Raw genomic sequence first — 23,982 nt, forward strand, 5'->3', positions numbered from 1 at the left:
GTGGGCTTTTTCTTTTTCTTCCCTGAAAGATGGGATTAAGCTGAGCGGTGGTAGCTGTCAGAAGCTCAAACTCCCTGCCTCCCAGAATGGGTACTTGTAATTAAAAGCTTAGCTCACCTTATCCTTCCAGTTTCCCAGGTGAAAAGTCAAAGCCTGCATTTAATTGCATATATATGTGTGCATGTTTCTAAAACCAAAGCTCCAAAGAGAGCCAAAGCTTGGGAGGAACAAGAATGATACACAGACAGATATTTGACACAGAATCAAAAAGAAAGGGAAACAGAGAAAAGGGGATGATACAACAGAAATGTGGCACCTAGTTCCTTTCAGGTTTGTTACCAGCTAGAATAGGGAGCATTTGCTCTTTGGCATTTCTACTTAGATAAGCAGCAAAAAAAATCAACCCAAGTAGGCTATATTTGCCTAAAGATTTGCCATAAGCATGTTCTATTTTTTGGTTGGTGTATTTAATCAGAGTTCTGTCAGAACCAGGATTAGGATATGGCAGAATCACTCTGTCGAGGGAAAGCCAGCCCCAGGTGTATTCAGTGGAGACGATCTCGGCTACAGAAGTAAGGCAGGGTGGATTACTGGAAGGATGACCATTCAGGGATTGAGACCCTGACCAATCCACAGGGAAAACAGGATGTAGATCTCAAGAACTCAGGGACGGGGCCAGGCCAAAGTGTCTTTTTAAGCAGAGAAAGGACAAAAAGAAATAGAGTTTCAAATAGCAAATAACACGCAGAGGCAGAGAGGTAAGGGCACAGCAGAGGGACTGGAAATCACAGAGAAAATCCAGTCTCTGTGAGGATTGAATATAGAGCCTATAAGACTCATTGGAAAAGAAGGAATCTTTTGACTGGATACCGAGACATGACGCTTGTTAGCAGATTGGACTCAATAATGAGCCCTGCCGGGGCTCAGGAGGAAAAACAAAGCTGGAAGATTATAGATCAAAAGACGAGTTAAGAATTATCTAGACTCACAGTGCCCCATGCACAGTAGGCTCGTAGTAAGCTATTGCTTGATAAGAATGAATGAATCCTCCTTGTATGGATGGAGCAACTAAGTCCCAAGTAGGAAAAGGGACCTGCCAAAGTCAAAATGTTAGAACATAGTCACAACTAGAATCCAGCTTTCTCCCAAGGCTAAAACACTTAGCACTACACTCTGTCACCTAACCCTGGAGAGCAACACAGAGATGTCCTGGAGCTGAGTGTTAAGTAAGGCCTGGTGCTCGGGTCACTGGGGGTCAGCAGACCCAGGGAGGCTTTTACAAACTGACACTAAAGGGCACAAAAGACAAAGCAGTCACCCTTTGCCTTGAGATGTTCGTGAATAATGCTTGGGTCACGGCTATTTGCATGGTGGTGGGGTTCTCCATGGTACAGATTTGGAAAAAGTGCTATTCAAGAGCCTAAATTACTGAAAAAGCAAAAAGTTTTAAAAACATTAGTAACTAGAGGCAACTGAGATGAAATGTGCCTGTGGAGACCGAAGCTGCAGAGTACTGATTCTGTGCTGGAATAAGTGAACAGCCCAAACTGGCCTCCCAAATTGGATATTTTAATTTCCTTTTCTGCCTCTCAGAGTTTGTATGATCCTTAGAGGTCTGGCCTGATTGACCTCTGATAAAATTGCTGAAGTAAGTAACCTATTTCCCCTCTCAGAATTTCAACCTTTTCCCAAATATCCATCCAGCTCAGGTCCCTGCTCAGACTGCAGCAACTAATTTTTCTAAGGTATTTGTTAGATAAGAATGAAGTATTACCCTTTACCAGAGTCTGTCTGTCCTTCCTTCCTTCCTTCCTTCCTTCCTTCCTTCCTTCTTTCCTTCCTTCCTTTCTTCCAAATAGTGTGTGCTTAACATATCACAGTCTTTAATAGACAAGGAGATTTATAATTGAGGAAATTCAAGCACAGACAGAATGAGTGAACAAAAAAAAATAAGGTTGTCCTTTTATTCTTCCTCAAATCACACAATGAAGGCAAAGCCTTCCTTTAGCTTAGCCCTAGAATTATGGGGCACCAAAAGGGGAACCTACATTATAAGCCTCACTCAAAAGCCAGGCTTTTGGGGGAGAGGAAATTAACAAATTTTCACTGGGCTTAAAAATAAGGAAATTGAGGATAACTGCTCTACTAGATTACTAAATGAGACAGAGGCATTCAGTCCATCACAGCATCACACTGTGGACTTGCGAAAATTATCTTGGTAAAATGCCCTAAACTGCAAACCTCACTCATCACCCCTTGGTGAAATTTTTACCTGTTTTTAGAAGAAACCAACTCTTTCTTCTAATATCAACTCTAATCTTAAGTTCTGCGTCAAACCCCAGTTTTCAATAACTTCACGGAAGTTCCTTTTTCAGAAAATCATCTTTGTTATTCTGTTCTCTCTCATTCTCTCTCATCCTCTGCTAAGAACTAGAAGATCTTGTCTCTGAGTAGTTGCTCAGTTCTCTTTAGTGTATCCTCATCTGCAAAAGGACACACTATTCCTCTACTCCCAGGAAACATAAGACCACGGGTTTACTGATTTATTGTTGTTTAGCCGGTGTCTCCTAGCAACTGTTTTAAGATACAGAGAGAAAGAGTTTCTCAAGTTATGGAAGCTCTTAGAATACAAATAATATAGAACTTTAAATTCTTTCAGCAAACAGAAAGGAAACAACATCAAACTTCAGAAAGGGGTTGAAGAAAACAGAAAACAAGAATAAGAATGGAAAGTCCTTCCCACCTGAGCTCTGTGAGAGTTTATCTCTTTTTGTTGTATGTGTGCTATGATGGCTGTGTTATACAGAAACAGCTATTTTTCTGATGTCTGTGTAGAACCAGGTCATTGGTTGATAGGTGAAGTCAGGGAAGAAACTGTAAACTGTTGGGGAGGGAACCTAGAGTTAGGTAATAATAAGTATTGGCCTCTCTTGATCTATACTTTAGAGAGTTAAGGTATATAGGGATGTAGCATTGGTTATGGCTAATAAGATACAGAAAGATTCAAGAAAGAATGCATATTTTGAAGAAATCAACAATAACCTAAGAGAGTCAGATATAGTTTTTTAAATCAGATTTATCTCCAGCAAAGAATTTAAGATTGATAATTGTGATCCATGTTTGGACTCTAGTGAGGCTATGAATTTTATTAATTCACATGCAAAATGTTTTACATGAGTGTTTATGTGTAGTTTAATCATTAAGAGAATCCATAATTTATATTAGATTTATAAGTATCTATAACAGCACAATAAAATATGATATGCATCATCTGTTGCTTTCCCTTTAATAGTGTGTTGCTTAGATATTACAGACTTGTCTCAGCTGTGTTATAGGTGTCAAGTGAGAGGCTATGATCAAGGTATTAAAAGATAAATCAAGTCTCATGGGCATTATTGAAATGGCAGCACTATTAGTAAGAAAATCCATGGGGGAGGTGGCCCTCAGAGGCAGAGTAGCACTGGGTAGTTTAGATCCTCTTTTCCAGTAATAAAGTATCTTACCAGTGCCAGCGTTAGAGTTTTGAGCGTTATTTTTACCAAAAAAGGTGGCTCTTCCTAATAAGAGGCTAAGAGGATTTCTGTACACAATGACATTCAAAGAACTAGATGCAAATTATATGTAAATGAAAAGCCAATTGGCACCTACTTTTTTTTGTTACAGAGACCATGGATTTTTAAAATTTTGGATCCAAACTATAAATATAATGAAGTATCATCATACCTCCATGCTCTGGTTTGAATGTGTCCCACAAAAACATGTGTTGGAAACTTAATCCCCAATGCAACAGTGTTGGGAGGTGGGCCCTAATGAGAGGCGATTAGGCATCAGGGCAGTTAAGGGATTAATGCCATTATTTTGGAAGTAGGTTTGCTATAAAAGGAAGAGTTTTCCCTACTCTTACTCACTCTCTCCCCATCTCTTTTGCCCTTCTGCCCTCTACCCTGGGATGATGCAGCAAGAAGGCCCTCTCCAGATGATGGCCCCTTGATGTTGAAGTTCCTGGTCTTTATTACTGTAAGAAATAAATTTCTGTTCTTTGTAAATCATCTAATCTCAGGTATTCTGTTATAGCTGCACAAAATGGACTAAGATTTCTTAAAAAGATGATAATGAAAGGACCCTGGAAGAAGCACTTGCTGGACCACCAAGGAAGTGCATAAACCAGGTTGTCTTAGTTGACTCAGCTGTAAAAACTGGGTAGCATACCTGCCCTACCTACCTCACAAGATAGTTATAAGGGTCAAATGGTTCAATGAATATGAAAGCATTTTACAAACACCAAAATGTATTTGGTTATTACTGTGGGGGGTGCGTGTGTGTGTGTGTGTGTGTGTGTGTATGTGTCATGTATCAGTGATATCAGTGACTACATCCATTAAGCATTCTTTTAGTGGAAAGGATAAATGGCTCAAACATTTAAAAGGACAACCTGGTAAAATGAATCATAATTCTAAATATGTATCCTCTTATACCTAACAAATCAACTAAGAATATAATCCAAAATTATATAGCAGAGTACAATCAGATTAATATCAAAGTTGTATTTTGAAGAAAGTCCATGAGTTTTGCTTATAAGAACAAAAAATTGGAAACAAACATAATGCTCACGAATAAGGAAATGGTTAAACAAATTACAATATTAACATGTGCTATGGTTTGAATGTTTGTGTCCCCTCAAAATTCATATGTTGAAATCCTAACCTCCTCAGAGGGTATTAGGATAGTATAAAGAGGTAGAGCCTGTGTTAGGTGATTAGATGATAGGGATAGAGCCTTCATGAATGGGATTAGTGCCATTATAAAAGAGGTGGGATGGAGAACTCTCACCTTTTCCACCATGTGAGGACATAGCAAGAAGGCACTGTCTATGAACCAGAAAGCAAGCCCTCACCATACACTAAATCTGCCAGCACCTTAATCCTGGACTTCCCAGGCTCCAGAACTGTGAGAAATAAATGTCTGTTGTTTATAAGCTACTCGGCTTATGGGATTTTGTTATAGTAGTCTGAAAGGAGTAAAATAACATGCAGTAGAATTCTATGTGGCCATTAAAAATGATTATGTAGTTCTATCTTTATTGACATTGAAATATCTCCATAATATATTGTTTATTGAAAAAAAAAAGTAAAATATAATATGATTCAGTTTTCTTGTATATTAGCAGTGAAAAATACTGAAAAAAATACATGTCCTAAAATGTTAAAGAGTAGATAGGGGTCTTATTTTACCTTTTTTCCTCCTGTTCCTAATCCGTACTGGTATAATATGCATAATAGATTGCTTTAACAGCCAAGAATAAAAGTGAATATAGCTATTTTCATTTCGAATGAGAAAGAATTCCCTCTCTAGAGTTTTTTAGCTCCTCAAAGCCCAAAACAGCTCCCACCAACAGCTTCAAGATTCAACAGTGTCAGCACAAGTAAGCACAAAATCTGTGGCTTTATGTGGCAAGAGAAGCACCAGCCAAAAACCTCTCATCGAAAGCTTGCCATGTTTTCTAGAAATGCTAACATTGAAACAAAAACTTGATTTAATTAACTCATTGTCTGATTAAAAGCTTTCCTATAAGGGATGAATTTATCAGATTAACAAAAGAAAAGTAGAGGCCTGAAGTATTGTATAGCTTATAAGAACAGTTTTCAAGGGAAATAGGAAAAAAATAATAATCAAGATGCCCCAGCAGGGTGTACTGGAAATAGCCTGTGGTTCCTTGGAGAAATCAAGGACAGACGGGACCAGTAAAGTCAGAGAACTGGTAGTGCTGGAAGAAGAAGTTTAGCGCAGGAACACACATCATCTGCTTTGAGACTCCGCCTCTCATCCAGGGTGCTTATCCTGGCATGAAAGCAAGCATTTCCCAAGATCCCTGGAAGGACCAAAGGCCAAGTCAACATTTTTTCTTCTTTCTTCCCTCTCCATTATCTGAATACTCACTTTTCCTATTCCCTTGCAAATTCTCTTCGTACTTTTATGTCAAAGGAAAGAAAGACTGCAGGAAAGATTGAAGGGCCATGTATTAGCAAGTTTCTCTTACTTAGGACTTGAATTCCAATTCATGTGGTAGCAATGTAGAGGGTGGGAAGTGGGAAAAAAAAAGTTACATATTTTGAGTCTGGAAATAGGTCATCCTTTTTAATGTAAGTTACTTTTATTTAATAATTACCTTAAGAAGTAGCTTCCTTTTTTTTTCTTTTCTTTTTTTCCCCCCTTAATGCTAAAACCAATGCACAATGGGTTTGAGTAACTGACTCAAGGTTGCCTGGATCATATATGTATGGTATAACCCAGTTTCTGACCTTATGTCTGACTAAAAAGTCAAGGAGCTTTTGTCCATTAATTCAATAATTCTTAGGAAGTGTCTACTATATGCCAGTCACTACAATAGATATAGGGACTATTTAGTCATGGCTTTTGTCTTCAAAAACCTCACAAACCAGTTGAAGAGTCAGTGAGGATAGTTTTATGAAATATTTGGAGCTGTCATTTAGCCAGGTTCTTTATATAATTTTCCATAATAATTCAGGAATAATAGTACTTATGTGGTTATCAGATCGTTATTTTACAAACTTTCGTACTCAGAATTCTGTGAGTATACACAGAAGAACTTCTGTGAGATCATAAATGGGTTGGAAGCTCTGAATTATGACCTTTTATCTTCAGCTATATTCCTAGGTAACACTTTTAGCCTTTCCATTTCTGTGCCATTTGCGAATACTATACAAATTAATAAATGCATGAAAACCAAGATTATTTGAACAGTTTTACATTACATATGCAAATTCTATTGTGCCAATTTGGTTTTTTAAGTTAAATGTTGATAAATTTTACATTAATGTGCACTTATGTAAATTTACAACTTGATCTAAGGAAGCTGGTTTGAAACACATGGCACTTAAAATGCTTTAATTGGAAAAATTTGGAAATACAAGGAACGTGTTTTAACTGAGGAAGTAAGCATATTAACTGGTAATTAAAAATATATACATGATTTTCATGCAGGGTCATGGCTATATGGATCATGCTCACTACACTGAATTACAGATTAGTCAGAATATGTCCTCATTGCAAATCTGTAGCTTAGATTTTGCAGTGTTTATAACATTACAGAAAAATGCTATATAATCAGGTGTGTCTTCCTTAAACAATAGAGTAAAACAGAAAGAATGAATATTTGTGTCATATTTAGCTACCTTTTATACATGACACCAATTTCTTATTTTTAGTCTTTCTGAAGAGAAGATATGAGATTTTTCAAACAAGAGAAGGACATCCATTCCCACTACTGTGTAAATGAACAACTAAACTGGGAAGAAGAATAAGAAGATAAAAACCTAGAGGTTCTTACCATTTTCTCTTTTGCAAGGCCTAAGGTACAGGGATGAAATATGAATGAAGGTAGGGACTTGGGTAGTACCCTCCTCTCCTGAATTTGTAGCTGTCCTGCATATTTGCCTGTCATGTTGGCCAGGGGACTGCACTGTGAAAGCTCTGGACTGAATATTAATGACACTCAAAACCCAAGTCCATTTTCTTTTCTTTTCCTTGTAACTTGTGAATTCATTAGTACCTCAGGCTGACTCAGTACCCAGCAGCAACTGCTCAACCTATCCAAGGTAAAAATTAAAACACGAAAAAGGTACCTTTTAATGGTACGTTTACAATGTTGCCCACATAGATGGACTGTTAGAAAGCACACCTTGAAATCTTTTTCACTATTTCATATCCCCCTTAAATGGAATGTCAGCCAGAATGAAACCTGCTGACTTACTTAGACTTCTTACCACTCACCAAGGGTGGTATGGAGCCTGACAAGAATAAACACAAATCTGGAAAGCCCAAGAAAGGGCAGGAGAGCTTCCCAGCTGCTATAAGATAAACCTACTTACTTAACAGCACTTCTTAAATCCACACTGCTAGTGTGATATCTCTAACTGCTCATTGTCAATACATTGTCAAAATGACTACTACCACTTGGTATCTTTCTAATTTGCAGTTTTCTAGTGCTATTTGGGAATTAGAATGACTTTGAAAATTATGCAGCCATTTCTCTGTAACTAACTAGTTTTAATTTCATGAAAAGTGTACACAGGGGAAATGTCAGTTTGGTGCTCATAGGCTAGGGAGTAACGTCTCACAAGGTGGCAGTTTAATGACTACCCTCCAATTCAGGATTCTGTCGGGCTTGTGAATTTTCCAGCTCTAACCATCTATTAGGCTGCACAACTTTTACAAAGGCAGAAAGGAAAGAAGGGTACATGCTGCAGAATGATTTATTGGAATTGTAATGCCAGGACAGCACAAAAACCCCATAAATATTCTTCTTAATGTTTTACTTTATATGACATCCTTTGACTGATATATTGTCTGACAATTTTCAAGATGGCTATATAAACACTTTTTTTTTTCCCTGAAGCCTAATATATGATGAAGTCTCTGCAGGCTAATATTAAATATATGGAGCCAGAGTGTGTTCTAGATAATAGAGAGTTATATAATTAAAAAAAAAAATCTATCTTTGTACAGTAGGCTTCTTCTTAGTACCAAAAAAGCAAAAAAATGTGAAGGCAAAAATAAAAAATAGTCAATGGTACTATATGTCATGGGTTTCTGTTCTTACTCAACTAACCTAAGTATCTGTGATTTTCTGCATAAACAGAACTTAACACATTAGAATCTCTTTTCTCATCTTTATGAGACTGTATACTATAGCCAGTTTTAATAGTGCCTTTTAAACTAGATGTTTAAAATTAGACAGATATTTAATTTTTCTTGGTAAGGTAGCCATCAAAGATAATAAAAATATAATAACCTTGCAGAAAAACTCTTAGGATTACTGAAATGAAATACTGTATTATAGCACAAACAAGTATTTCTTATTCTTCTTCTGAAATATGGCCAGAACCTGACATTCTGTATAATTTCAGGCTCAGCCGAACTGTGCCCAGCAGTAGAGTAGTGGAGAGAAGGAAGCTGTCTGGAAACAAGGAAATAAAGGCTAGGAGGAATAATCCTCCAGTGGATGTGATAACTCAGGGGAAAGACAGTCTAAAGTCAAAATCACTAGATCTAGAACAATACAGTGAATCCTATAGGCTTGGGCCAGGTTTCTAAAAGTTCTGCTTTAAAGAAAGAGAAGCAAGGGATGTCAAACAGGGATTGGTTTGGTACCTGGTATTAGGTGAGGGAACTGATCCATGCTGTCAGGGAGCTCCACCGGGGTTTAAGCAGGGCAGCCGCGGAGACTGACGATGCAGGGAAGAGAAACTAGACTCCGAAGGAAAAGACCTGTGGGAGCTAGAAGGAGGGACAGAGCCATAAAAAACTTGGCTTGGGGTTGAGGTTTGTTGCAACAGGCCCAGGAGGGTAGGCAGCTCCTTAGAATGGAATAGAAATGCAGAGGGAAGATGGGGGAGGGTGGTGAGAGAAAGAAATCTCAGCTTGGTGCTGATGCAGTCCTTGGGAGAAAAGGGACACCTGGCATAGGGCTACAGACTAATTTTCTTATTCCTGCTGGTGGAGAATTAGTTTCTAATATACCACCAGGCCTGAATCTTAATGATTCAGGGATTAGGCAAAGCTGAGCAATCTGCTGGGAGCTCTTTAGTAGCCACAGCTGGGAGTACAGTGGCAGGAACTGACAAAGAAGTCCTTACATAGCGGGGATCTTTTTTATTTTAGGAAATTTAAAATAAATGGGAGAATCCATTTAAAGGGACACATTTGATGCTTCAAGAATACATAAAGCTTAACTATTTAGAGGAAGAGACTCTATGCAGAGAGATATTTTTCGTTAGTTGTAAATATATAAGCCACATGTGCAAGAATTATTCTGTAGGGTATAACATGCATTCAGTCTGGTCTGGAACACACTTTTAATGAAAACGGGTTCTAGAGAAAACCTTACGCCAGGTCTCAATTCTGCTTTCAAGATCAGAAGAAATGTGATATTATGACTACTTCCTCTCCTGTAAAATAAGAATCAGGGTAGATGAGGGTGTAGAAATGCTAACAAGATGATCTTTAAGGTCCTTTCAGGCTCCAACATCCTATGATTCCATGATTCATTTATTCACGTATCACATTGACACTACCAGGGATATATCTCTAAGCAAAAGTAGACTATTATCTGCAAAAGGACTATTCAGAGAAGAAATCCTCTGATGTTTATTTGCTTCCTGAGTGTAGCTAGCCAATGGTGAGGCTATCCTCCAGCTCTTCCGTTTATCCAGACCATCCACCTCTCAGGGAGATGGCCCAGTTTATTAGAAAGAAGACAAACTGCTGTAATACCAAATCGGATGGATTTTGCATTTATACTCACAGAACCAGACCTCTTCTGGAAAGGCAGAAGTCAGAAAACCTGGGCTAGAGCAACAAATTGTGATTTGGTCAGGATGATTCCTAATCTCATCTAGGCTGCTCAAATTGACATAAATATCATTTTTGTTTCTGAAGATGAGCCGAATTTCCTAAAGGCCTCTGAAGAGAAAAAAAGATGAGTTTTCCAGCACCAACGTTGACAAATACTATGTAGGTATTGCTGATTTTTATTTACTGGATCAATTAAATTTATAGTCATGCATCACTTAATGACAGGGATATGTTCTAAGAGTTGTGATATTAGGCAATTTCATCATTGAACACCACAGAGTGTCTTACAAAAACCTAGGTGGTATAGCCTACTACACATCTGGGCTATATGGTATAGCATAGCCTATTGCTCCTAAGCTACAAACCTGGATATCATGCTACTATACTGAATAGTATAGGCAATTGTAACACAATAGTAAGTATTTCTGTATCTCAATATATTGAAACAGGAAAGGTACAGTAAAAATACAATTTAAAAGATAAAAAAAATGGTACCCTTGTTTAGGGTACCATGAAAGGAGCTTGCAGGACTAGAATTTGCTCTGAGTGAGTCAGTGAGTGAGTGGTGAGTAAATGTGAAGGCCTAGGACACTACTATGTCCTACTGTGTCTACTGTGTAGACTTTATACATACTATATATTTAGGCAACACTAAGTTTATAAAAAAATTTTCTTCAATAATAAGTTAACCTTAGCTTATTGTAACTTTTTTACTTTATAATTTATTTTTTTAACTTCTTGATTCTTTTGTAATACCACTTAGCTTAAAACGCAACCACAGAGTACAGCTATACAAAAATACTTTACTTATTCTATAAGTATTTTTGCATTTTTTTCTCTATAAGTTTTGTTTTGTTTTACTTTTTAAACTTTTTGTTAAAAATGAAGACATAAACACACACAGTAGCTTAGGCCTACACAGGGTCAGAATAATCAATATCACTGTCTTCCACCTCCATATCTTGTCCCCCAGGAAGATCTTCAGGGGCAATAGCAGGCATGGAGTTGTCATCTCCTCTGATAACATTGTCTCCTTCTGGAATACCTCCTAAAAGACTTGTCTGAAGCTGTTTACAGTTCTTTTTATAAGTAGAAGGAATATACTCTAAAATAGCAATAAAAAGTATAGTATAGTAAATAAATAAACCAGTAACCTAGCTGTTTATTATCATTGTCAAGTATTATGTAATGAACAGAATTTTATGTGCTGTACTTTTAAGAGATTGATTGCACAGTAGGTTTGTTTCTACCAGACTCACCACAAACACATGAGTAATGCATTATGTGACCATGATAGCATGGCTACAGCATCACTAGGTGATGGGAATTTTTCAGCTCCATTATAATCTTATGGGGCCACCATTATATATGAGGTCTGTCATTGACTGAAATATCATTATGTAGCGCATGACTGTACTTTAAGAAATCACTGAATATCCTATGACTACCTTGGTAGATGTTCTCATTTTATATAATTCCAATTCTAACTATTAAGTGAGCAAAAGGGATTACAAATGAAGGGAAGTAATAGTATCTGTTCTCATGGTACTTACCATCTATAGCTGTACTGTCCAATACAGTAGTCACTATCTATATGTGGCTACCGAGCACTTGAAACATGGTTGGTCTGTACTGAGATGTAATATAAATGTTAAATACACACGAGGTTTCAAAGGTCCAGTACAAAAAAAATGTGGAATATTACCATTAATAATTTTTATGTTGAATATATTTCAAAATGATAATATTTTGAATATGCTGATTAAATAAAATATATTATCAACATTAATTTCCTCTTTTTAGATTTTTCCTAATGTGATTATTAGAACATTTAAAATTATGTATGGGACTCATGCTTGTGGCTTACATTATAATTTTCTTGGACAGTACTGATCTGGTTGAGATAGACCAAGTAAATCATAAACCAATGAGGCAATGTAGTAAGTGCTAAAAGAAGCCACAAGCAAAATGTAATGGAAATCTGGACAGAGTATAATTCATCAGGCAAGGATTTTCCCAACTCCCCAGCCCCAAACTTGTACATTACTGGGAATCCACAACTAACTTTGAGAATCTCCTGTTGGCTACAAATAAGTAATTAGTCTCTTGTCTCTTTTGTTTTGTTTTGTTTTCTTTCCATGGACTTACATAATAGGAGTTTTCTCTCTCCTGTATTTTTAACCTTTCTACCTGAACTTTTTCTATACTATGTAAAAATATTATCTCTTTCATAAACCTCCTTCTCCCAACCTATATTTACCTTTAGCTACCAATGTCCTTCTTTCCACCTTTTCACAGCCAACCTTCTTGTAAAAGTTCTTACTTGAAGTGTCACCATCTTACTTACACTCTCATCTCAACCCAAGGCCATCAATCATACTTCAGCCCCACCAGTCCATTGGAGATGCTTTTTCTAGAGCTCTCAACTGATTTCATTTTGCCTAAATTCATGGGCATATCTCATTCTGTATCTTACATAACTTTTTAGGAGCATTTTCTTCTATTGACCAACCTTCCCTTGTTTCTTGTTGTTGTGCTATCAGACTCTGTTTTTGCCCCCACTTCTCTGGCCTTTCCTTCTTAGACTACTCTAAGACTACTCCTTAAATACCAATGTGTTCTTCAGGGTTGTTTTAACTCCTCACTTTTGCATACTCATATTAAGGGATATCATACTCAGTTATTGAGTCAGTAACTGAAAATTCTCAAGTCCATATTTTTAACTGAACTCTCTCTCCTCTCTTGACCTGTAAATCCAATTTTCTATTGGATAAGTTTTTCTACTATTGCTAATAACATCTCAAATAAGCTCCTATCTTCCTCTCAGTGTCAGTTTTCATTACTCCTATGATTCATTTTATGCTCAGATTATTTGTAAATTCTGTATATTCCTCAAATATGCTGCACCTTTTCTCACCTTTGGGCCTTGACACATGTTTTCCATCTGCATGGATCCTTCTTCCCTGTTCCTTATTCTTTATCCTGACATGTGGTACCTTCTTATTCCAGCTTTGGCATAGAAATCACTTTTTCTTAGAATCTTTCTTTCATTGCTCAAGGCTGGGCCAAGTTCCCTTTTTATGTGTCCCCATAGAACCTTGTACTTCCTCCCTTATATCATATAGCATTCTTTGTACTTTGTTGTACTCCCCTATCTCTTCTCCCTGGGCTTTACAATTTTTGAAGGCAGGAGGCCCCTATTGGTATATTATTCACCATTGTATTTCCAGCAATGGACGCTATACCTAACATAGTAGTTTATCAGTAAAAGTCTGTTGTCCCTGGAAAGAAGAAAGAACGGTAAGAGGGACAGAATAAATGATTTTCTGGCAGAGATAGCATTTGAGCTGGAACTGAAAGATGACAAAATTTTATCAGCTAGGAGATTTTATTTTAGATAATAGAAATAATAAAAACAATTTGGCAAAACATTGGCAGAGGTATAGAAAACACTATAGAACTGTTTGGAAGCAGATCAAACATATATGGAAGAAATAACATAACATTAGGAAACAATTTCTTATGAGAGAACTTGAATACCAGGCTAGATTTGTATTTCATTTTTAAATTAATGGAAAACAATAGAATAATCCAAAAAATTTTTGAGAAGGAATGTCATAATTGGTGATGTTTATTTTGAAAAAGTAGGCAGCCGTATTATGTAGGATGAATGAGTCAAGATTTAGATGTTTTAATAATAACAAAAGTTAAAATCTCCCACCATACTTTAAATATCTGGGGTGAAGAAGTAGAAGAACAAAAAAACATAAACGGGGAATGAAGAGAAACAAGAAGTCTTCGTGTCTATATGGAGGCAGGCAAGTAAGTAGAAACAATTGAAATCAAGCCAAAATAGGCCTTGAATATAAGCCACAATTATCTGCAAGCACAAATGATCACTAGACTTCGTAATCCTGCTAATGTGTAAATATGGCCACATGTGTTTGTGAAAGCAAACATTAAATCTGGCTCACAAGTTGTCTTCTGCAGTTGAATCAGCAGAGAGAGCAAGATTTTTTTCTTATTTAGAACAAGACGGAAAAGTTTACAAAGGGCAAACAGTCCCATTTTCGTGGTAGGCATTTGGATCATAGATTGATGAATTTTCAGAAAATGTAAAGTGTTGATCTTTTTCCCTTGAAAAATGAAGGGAAAGATGAAATGACTCTGAACAGTATGTCATCAAGGACAAGCTGTTTTCTATATATCCTTTTGAAAATCAAACCGTTATGTAGGGTTGCATACAGAAATTACTGGTTTGAGTAAGTACAGCACATGATGGGAAATGGCAAAAACGGTCAAGGGTCATTCAAAAATTTAATTCTTTTCAACCAAAAGGGTACACTTTTTCAAAAAACATGCATCACATATGCTTCAAAAGCCTTACTCCTCTCAAAATGTTCACCCTTAAGAAGCTATCTCTCAATTTTGACATGGTAAAGGAGCTCCAGGCTGCTTCGTAACAAGGAAAAAAGGAAAAGAGAGGGTCTTACCCAATGTTGAATTATTTTGTGTTTATTTCCAAATTAGCCATCTCAAAATACATATGACAAAGACAGCTCCAGGAGGGCATTTTACCGTAAGCTAATGTGGTAAGAGACACGGGCACCAGAGGGAGGACACAGCAGGCAGCCACAGAGCCTGTGTTCTAGTGCTCCTTCTGTTTCTCCTACATAGGTTTTGTGACCCAGGGTCAGCTAAGTAGAAAATCTGAGTCTCCAGTTTCTCATTTGAAACAATAGCACTGATACCTGCATAATGTTTAAGATTCACCTAGATCTAACACTGTTGTATAATAAAAAAAACTGTCTGGTCTTTGTCCTGGGTTCTGGGCACAGAGCTTCTAAAGCTCATGGAGTTTCCTGAGTGATACAAGTCTCTTTGTTATTCATGAGCCCTTTGGCTCTCACCTGAATTTACAGTAATGAGATTCATAGTGGGCCCTTCCCTATAGCTTCAGGAGGGGCCTGGTCTCTAGAAAGGTAAATCACAGGATGAGAGGACTGGGACTTGGGGCCAGCCTGAACTCCAGGCAGGGGAAAGGGATAGGGAAGGGGACTGGAGATGGAGTTCAATCAATCACAGCTACATAATAAAACCCCTGTAGTGACTCTGGAAACCCAGGCTCAGTGAAGCTTCCTGTTTGGTGAACACACTGCTGTGCCAGAAGGGTGATGTGCCCTGATTGCACAAGGAGAGGACACAGAAGCTCTGTGTTTCAGACCCTCCCAAACATTGCCCTTTGTGTCTCTCCATTGGCTGGTCCTGATTTATATCCTCTAATAAAACTCTAATTATCAGCACAGGACTTCCCTGAGTTTTGTATGTTGTTATAAGGAGTCACTAAACCTGAGGGGGTCCTTCAGAATTCCCAAATTTGTAGCCAATCAGTCAGAAGTGCAAGTGGCCAAGGAGATTCTGTAGGGACATCTGGCAACTGAAGTAAAAGCAGTCCTGCTGGGGACCAAGCCCTTTAACCTGTGGAGTCTGACACTAATTTCAAGTGTTTGGTGCCAGAGTTGAATTGCAATATACCTCCTGTTGTCACAATAAACATTATTTGCTTGTACCAAGTGAGAAACATTTAATGCCAAGGAGTGGGGGAGGCTCTTTCATTTAACTTTTAGTACATAGGTTTGAAGGGAGGCATGACTGATATAAGACTAGTAAATCCCAACATGTTTGGGTTAAAAGTATGTCTACTTATGAATTTGGTGATTTTTCTGACCTTAAGTGAATTTTAAGGAAAAAGAGTATCACAGCAAGCTGGTAACCCTGTTGCCCTTAGAGTACTCAAAATGACTACCCATCATTAGTACAATCATTAGAAATATGTTGCATAGATTCTAGGTCAAAGCTTGTCCAATAGAGCATCTCATTTGTATCTCACAGAGAAGTTAAAGCCTGTAACGTGAAACTATGTATGTGACCCAATGACTACTTCTGTTTTCTCTCTTATATAAAACCTGCTAAATCATATCCTAAATTCACAAGGACTTATTCTTATTCTTCCCATAGAGTCTGGATGGAAAAAGGGGAAGAGAAAATGGGAGGCAGGGGTTGACATGCTATTAGGTTCCTGGTCTCATGCTACCTACCTCTCAAAAGGCTCATAGATCAAACAGTAGTGAGTGATGAGAGACCAAAAAGCATCATCAGGTCTCTCACTAAAGGAGTTTAGACTTTCAACATGATGAATTCTCTTTGATAAAAGAATAAAGAGATGTGTTGTCTCTATAGGAACCTGCTAGGGTTCCCATGGTCCTCACAATAGGCAAAGTGCCAGCTATCCATACCTCCTGTCTCCTCCCTGTTTTGTCTCTTCCCCATAGCTAAAATGAAAGACACAGATGGCCATTCTACTCAAATATTTTCTTTTAAACTATAGCGATAGACTGCTACCTCTCTCCATTTGAAGAATTGAACATTTGTTAGAAAAGCAGAAAACGTTTCATCAGAAGCTGCTGCATAATGAGGCCGTGAGGTACGAATGGAACATGTGGCCCTTTAAACATCATCAGAATCACCAGTGCTATAGTTATTCAGCCATCGGATCAAAGAAGCAAACACCAGATCCTTCAGCTACACTGAGTTTTCCTTTTTCTCTCTTTCTCTGAAATTTTAATTAAATATTTAATCTTTAAGTGATGTCTGGAGCTTGAGAAAATTTAATCCTAGGTCTGTTAGTATTAGCTTTCCTGGTAAGAAAATGAGTTTTCATGCCTCTCCACTTCTGGGCCCAGCTGGGATTGCATGTGACCCCAGTGCTTCATAGGGATATTGCCTGTATCCTGGGCGCTAAACTGTTCTTGGAATCCCAGTTAATGTCACTTTACGACTAAATGCATCCTAAAAATGGAAAATTAATATTTGAGTAGTCTGGTTGCCTTTTACTAAACAGGTATAACTATTGTTTGGAAAATGTTACCCATTCCTGTTTTCCAGTTCTTCCTTCAGCCTCTTTCTGTGCAGAGAAACATACTCTAGATACAAGCAGACAAATTCACACATCATATCCAGCCAAGGTCTGCAGTAAACTACATTCACACTCTACTCCTTTACCCATTAAGTTTCAAAACATTCACAGCATTTGTGAAGTCACAGTTCCTAGATTCTTATTTACACCAGAAAACCCCAATTCTGGTCTGCATAGATATTAAAATCTATGATTGCATCAGTTTATTGGGTGACAAATTAAATTGACTGTGACTCTAAATACGTCAGAGTCCATGATGCAAATTCCGAGTTCAGACTCAAATGCTATAGAGTGGCCACTGTGTCGCTATGCATGCCAGTTAGAAGTTATCTGCATGTTTCTTCCAGTCTGTCCACAATATTTGTGCATCTTTTTCTGAATAGCATCCATATTGATGAGTTAGAGCTATTAAAATAGACCTGACAGCTGTGTTTAGTCTTCACCTGTGCTGAGACACAAGCTCGTGCACATAGACATTGGCCACACTTCAGTGTCCACTCTGGGCATATCTATCTCTTTTTTTGTTGATGACAATCATATGTAATTTAGAAGTGAACAAACCTTGTCCTGCACCCCTCACTTTCTAGTCAGTGATCCTGGAAATGTTAGTGTCGGATACGTCCTATCACCACATTTCAGTTTCTTCACATGTAAAAATGAGGATAATGATGCTTACTTTGGAGGATTATTATATGGATTAAATGGAAACATATTTAAAAGCCTAGCATAAAGTTTGGCCATAACAAGGGCTCAAAACACGTGGGATTCTCTTCTATGTGGAAAGTCAGAAATCCGAATGCATCATCTGAATAAAGAAGGGGCAATTTAAAATATTTGAACCAAGGCCAGGAATAATTTCTTTCCAAGGTGGAGACTTGGTTTGCAGGTGGATATGAACTGTTCCTTAATCTTCAACTCCTCAGTCAAAAAGTTATAAGCTGCTCCTTAGATAACCATGCAAAAGAGAAAGAGTGTAGAAGAAAAGGAATAAATGTGTTCCTCCCTCCTGTACTACACTGTCATTTTGATTTAAATATCATCATTTGCATATTTTTTATCTGAACTGAGAAAGGCCACCTTCTCACACCTAATCACCTGGAAGCAGCAGGCAGCAGCCTTGGAAGCTTTTATCAATATGCCAATTTTTATTTTAGTTTATAATTTAAAAAGTGAGAGTGAAGTGACAGAGACAGTATCATTTCAAAGGGTTTTTAAAAACATATTAAAAAGCACTCTTTTTTTGACACTGAGTAGGAGGAGGAAAAACATGGAAATGAAGTGGAAAAATAAAATGAGACGTAATCAGGACCTAGAGAAAGTAGCAATACCAGCCACCCCCACCTCCTTGTGCATGTACACAAACTATCAGAATGACAAAAAACACAGGTTAAATGAAGCAAAAATGAAAAAAAAAATGGAGAGAGACACAGTCTGGAAAAATAGAACAATATCAACAGTCCCGTTGCTTTAGTTAAAATCATCATTGTGTAAAATGTTTGTTAAAGTTGAGTGCGTAAAAAGTGCTTATAAACAATCTGCCTTTTGGGGAAAAAAATTCCAATGTGAATAATAATACATTTCCTTTAATTTAAAATGCAGCACAGATTTAGTATTTATTTGAAAGCAGAATTGGAAGTAGGGGTGTAGAAGTTTAATGGGATTAGATAGTAGTGTGATAACATCTGTGAGCTCTGTCCTCTATGAATAACCAATAAAATGGGCACATCTAACCCACAATATCCATTTCCTTTATAGTCTCTCCACACGTGTTCAGAGTGACACGATAGAATTTTATTTTCCCTGTATTTCCATTTGTCCTTCTTTCTTTATTCCTGGTGAAGAAAGTGTCTTTGATAAGACAAAGAGTGAGATGCTTTACTGGAATAATAACTCATCAAAATAATTCTATGTGAGTTGGCCAACATTAACAAGAGAAAGATACATTTGCCCTACAAAAGATTAAATCTTTCAGAAACATCTACCAAAGATGCACAGGAAACCCTTGCCAGCTCCTTCCAGAATCATTTCATGATCTCAAAGACCTTGGTGTGTACTTTGCTGGATGAAGACAGCACCTATTGACAGAACTAGACATAAAAACAAATGGAGGAAAACATGCAGTAGTATAAAGAGGAAAGGAGGTCCAAGAGGATTCTGTAGATGCCTTTTGACTCAAAGGAAAAAATAAAAGGAAGATTTTTCAACATTCTTGGATCTCTTTATCAAATCCAATAGCACTCGACATTCTTATCTGGCTTCATGTCTTAACTTGAACTACCCTACTTCATGCTTCCACAGCATAAACCTTCCTGGCTTCTCTTCCTTAATCTCACATGCATGCTCTGCTTCCTGTAGTTATTCTTTAAATATCAGTGTTTCTCAAAGCCTGGTCCTGGCTCTTCTGTTCTTCTCACTCTTAGAAATTTCAGAGGGCAGTTCTTTCTAGTCCTAATGGCATTGAATGATACTGCTGAATATATGCAGACAACTCACACACACACACACACACACACACACACACAGACACACACATGTCTCCTGAGCTCCAGGAATGAACATTCAACTGCCTAATTAAAGGCATACACATAGGCAATTCTGAAAATGAGCATATCCAAAGCTAGACTTCTCTCCCCCAACAAATTTACTTCTATTTATTACCATCTCGATAATTGCTCGTCTGATATTTAGTTGTTATCCTTGACTCCACTCACTCTGTCACCTACTAAATCCACTCAGTAACTGAATCCCATGGAATCTAGCTCATAAATCTCTCAAATCTGTCTACTTCTTTCCATTGTTACTGTCACCACTGTCATTCAAGGCAACATTATTTTCTCCTAGAGCACTACAATACCCTCCTAATTGGTCTCCTTATCACTGATGTTGCTCTCCTTAAATCTATTTTCTACTTTGCAGTCAGAGCAGTATTTCAAAATCACACAATTTCACATGGTATTCCCCTTTATAAGGCTTGAATCGTTTTTCATTTTGTTTCTAATGTAGTCCAATCCCTCCCACTACACACACACACCTGCCCTGCTAACTTCTCCAGCTCCATCTCTAGCTTCTCTCTCACTCACAATACACTCAAGCAGTAGTAAATGCATTTCATATCTTCAAAAACACCATATATTTTCTCCCTTTTTTTCTTGAAATATTCTTCATGTCTCAGCATCTGGATATAAACGTAGCAGTACAAATGATGCAATTCAGCAATAAGCCTGTCTCTGCTACTTGCTAATTATGTGACCTCTTAAAATGTATTGAACCTTGCTAAAGCTCAGTTTCCTCACTGGCTACTCAGCATGATTAATATCTACCTTAATAGTATCTATTTCATGACACAAAGTTGTAGATTAATTATTTAACATTATAACTGCCAATTAATATTGCTCAGCTTCAATTTTCATACCTGTATATGAAAAGGTCATCTTATATAGTAGTTGAAGATTAGAACACATAATATATGTAAAATAAACAATAAACTTTGTGGGTTATACTATAATGAAATAACTTTACCACTAAATACACGTAATAATTATTAATTTCTTTATTTTATATGAAATAATATGCACTCAATAAATAATAATGAGATTTATGAATTAGAGAGAAATATATTACTTGTAAACATTCTATAGCCAAAAAATACCAGAAACACCTCCACTAGAAGAAAGTTGGGTTTATTAACTCAGTGCAACAAAAGACTAAAACCATGAGGAACTTTGTGGTGTCTCATTAAGAAGGTGTTAGTCAGGACGTGGAGCCAAAGATTATTCTTGAGCTTTAAGATTTAATGTTTGCCTTACTGGGTTTTTGGACACCTTTAGGACATGTTGTCTATTTCTTTTTTACTGTTACTCTCTTTTGAAATGGGAAAATCTATCCTATGCCTGTCCCACCATTGTACTTTAGAAACATAGAACTTGTTTGATTTCATATGATCACAGTTGGTGGAAAATTTCCCTCAGGATGAATCATACCTTGAGTCTCACTTACTTGATGTTTAAATGAGACTTTGGACTCAGACTTTAAAGTTGATGCTGGAACAAGTTAATGCTTTTTGGGGTTATCGGGATGGAATAAATGTAGTTTGCATGTGAGAAGTATATGAATTTTTGGAGGCCAGGGAAAGAATGCTACAGATAGAATGTTTTTGTCCCCTTCCAAATTCATGTGTGGGAACATAATGGCCAATGTGATAATATTAAGAGGTGGTGCCTTTTAAGAGGTGATTAGGTTATAAAGGCTCCTCCCTCATGAATAGAATTGGGTTCCCTGATAAAAGGATTTGATGGAGGGAGTTCATCTCTTTTTGCCCTCTCACCTTCTGCCACATGAGGACAAAGCATTTCTTCTTTCTGGAGAATTCACAGTGCCATCCTGGAAAAAAGAAACTTTGCCAGACAACTCAACCTGCTGGCACCTTGATCTTGGACTTACAGCCTCCAGATTATGAGGAAATAAATTTCTGCTTTTAATATCCAGTTGTATTCTGTTATAGCAATCCAAACAGTCTAGATAGGACCAAACCAAGAAAGGTTTGCTGTGACCCAGATTTCTACAGACTCCATGAGGGATACCAAGTTCTTCAGAAGTAGATGGTATGACCCTGATGATCAAACAACAATACTTCGCCTGGAATCCCTCTCAGATTGGCTGCAGGCCCATATTTAGGTCCTTTTCCTTGAGGATGAGGAAAGAAAAAAGAAGGCAAAAACCACTCAAATGGTTTTGTGTGCCCTCTCTTTAGAAGGCAGGTAAGATGAATTTCAGGGGTGAAAGTGGGGAGAAGATGGATCAGAAGCAGCTAAAAACAGGCGGGTAAATACTAAACCACTACGCAGAATGCCTGTGCATTTGCCAAGCTTAATTGGGAGCTACATGCATCTCCTGCTGATCAAAACGGTAGGACTTAAATGAATGAAGATGTGCCACAGGGGCAGAGAATCTGGTGAATTTGATGAGAAAAATGTTCTGAGACAACGCACCTGAATGGCAGATTTTGTTTTCCTAACTCACTCTTCCCACCCCACTGTTTGTAAACAAATAGCTACTTTATAAAATAATAATTATGATAACATTATGCAGCATATGTAAGGGATATACAGAAAGCTGTGCTTGAAAGAATATTTATGTAATTAAATTCTTACTTTTTTAAAAAGAAGGAATGAAAATATATGGATTAATTATTCAACTCAAGAAATTAGAGCAAAAAAACATAATTAAGGGAAATAAAAGGAATGTATTAATAAAGATAAAAGCCAAAATCAATAAACTAAAAACTATAAAACAAATAAATCCAAAAAAGGCTTTTTGGGGGGAGAAAAAAATCCCTGATATAGTACTAGTTAACTTTGCCAGTAAAATAAAAGAAAAATACCAAAACTGAAAATTAGAAATAAGAATGGGGTCCTATTCAATACAAAAGACACTGAAAATATACAAGAAGCATAACAGACTCTTTTGCTTAACTCTATATACTGATACTTCCAAACTTTGGATGAAACACAAAATTGACCCAGAATAAGAGCAATAACATAAAGATAAAAAATATATATGGTACTATCAAAAAGAGGATAAAATGGCAACCCACAGACTGAGAGAAGATACTTGTAATACATTAATAACAAAGGGCTCAAAAATCATAATCAAAATATATAAAGAACTATTAAAATTAATATGAAAAATATGGGCAAACCAATAGAAAATTTGACAAATGATATAATAGAACTTTATAAAAAAGTCTATCCAAATGGCCAATACATATATGAAGAGGTGTTCCATTCATTAGTCATGCCAGAAATGTGAATTAAAACCCCAAATACACGACAACCTACACTCAAGAGAATGACTATAATTAAAATGATAGGAATTACCAAGTGTTGTAAGGAACTGGAGCAATGGGAACTCTCATATACTGCTGGCGGGAAGATGAATTTAGCTATTTGGAACTGTTTTGTAATACCCACCATATCTGAATTAACACACACTCTATGATTCAGCAATTCTACTTTTAGGTACATACTCAACAGAAGTGCATTCATAGTTGAAAGAAAGACATGGACTCGAATGTGAAGAACAAAACTATTCATAATAGCCTCTCACTTAAAACTACCTAAAATGTTTATCAATGGAAGAACGGATAAATATGGTATGGTATTATCACTGTTCACATAATGAAATACTATACAACAGTAAGAATAAATAAACACACCAATATGAATGAATCTCTTAACTATAATGTTGAAGAAAAGAATTTTGATGCAAAGAGTATTTACTGTATAATTACATTCATATGAAGCACAAAAAACAGGCAAAAACTAATATATGGTGATAGAAGTAAGAATAGAGATTACCCTTGAGTGGAGCAGCAACAGGTACGTACAACAGAGGTCTTCACTGGTAAAATTCTGTTTATTCATTTGTATGTTTGTTACAAAGTTATATTCAGTGAAAATTCATTGAGTGGTACCTTCATTTAAAAAAATAACCCCAAAAGAGCCGGAGAATCTAGCAAGCTGTTTGCTACAAAAAAAAAAAAAAAAAAATTGAAAAAGTCATAAAAAACTATTGACTTTCTTTCTCATGACCATCCCTCCACCTCCCAAAACAACAACTAAACAGTTTCAGTT

The sequence above is a fragment of the Eulemur rufifrons genome, chromosome 7 (assembly GCF_041146395.1).
Source record: "Eulemur rufifrons isolate Redbay chromosome 7, OSU_ERuf_1, whole genome shotgun sequence".
NCBI lineage: Eukaryota > Metazoa > Chordata > Mammalia > Primates > Lemuridae > Eulemur > Eulemur rufifrons.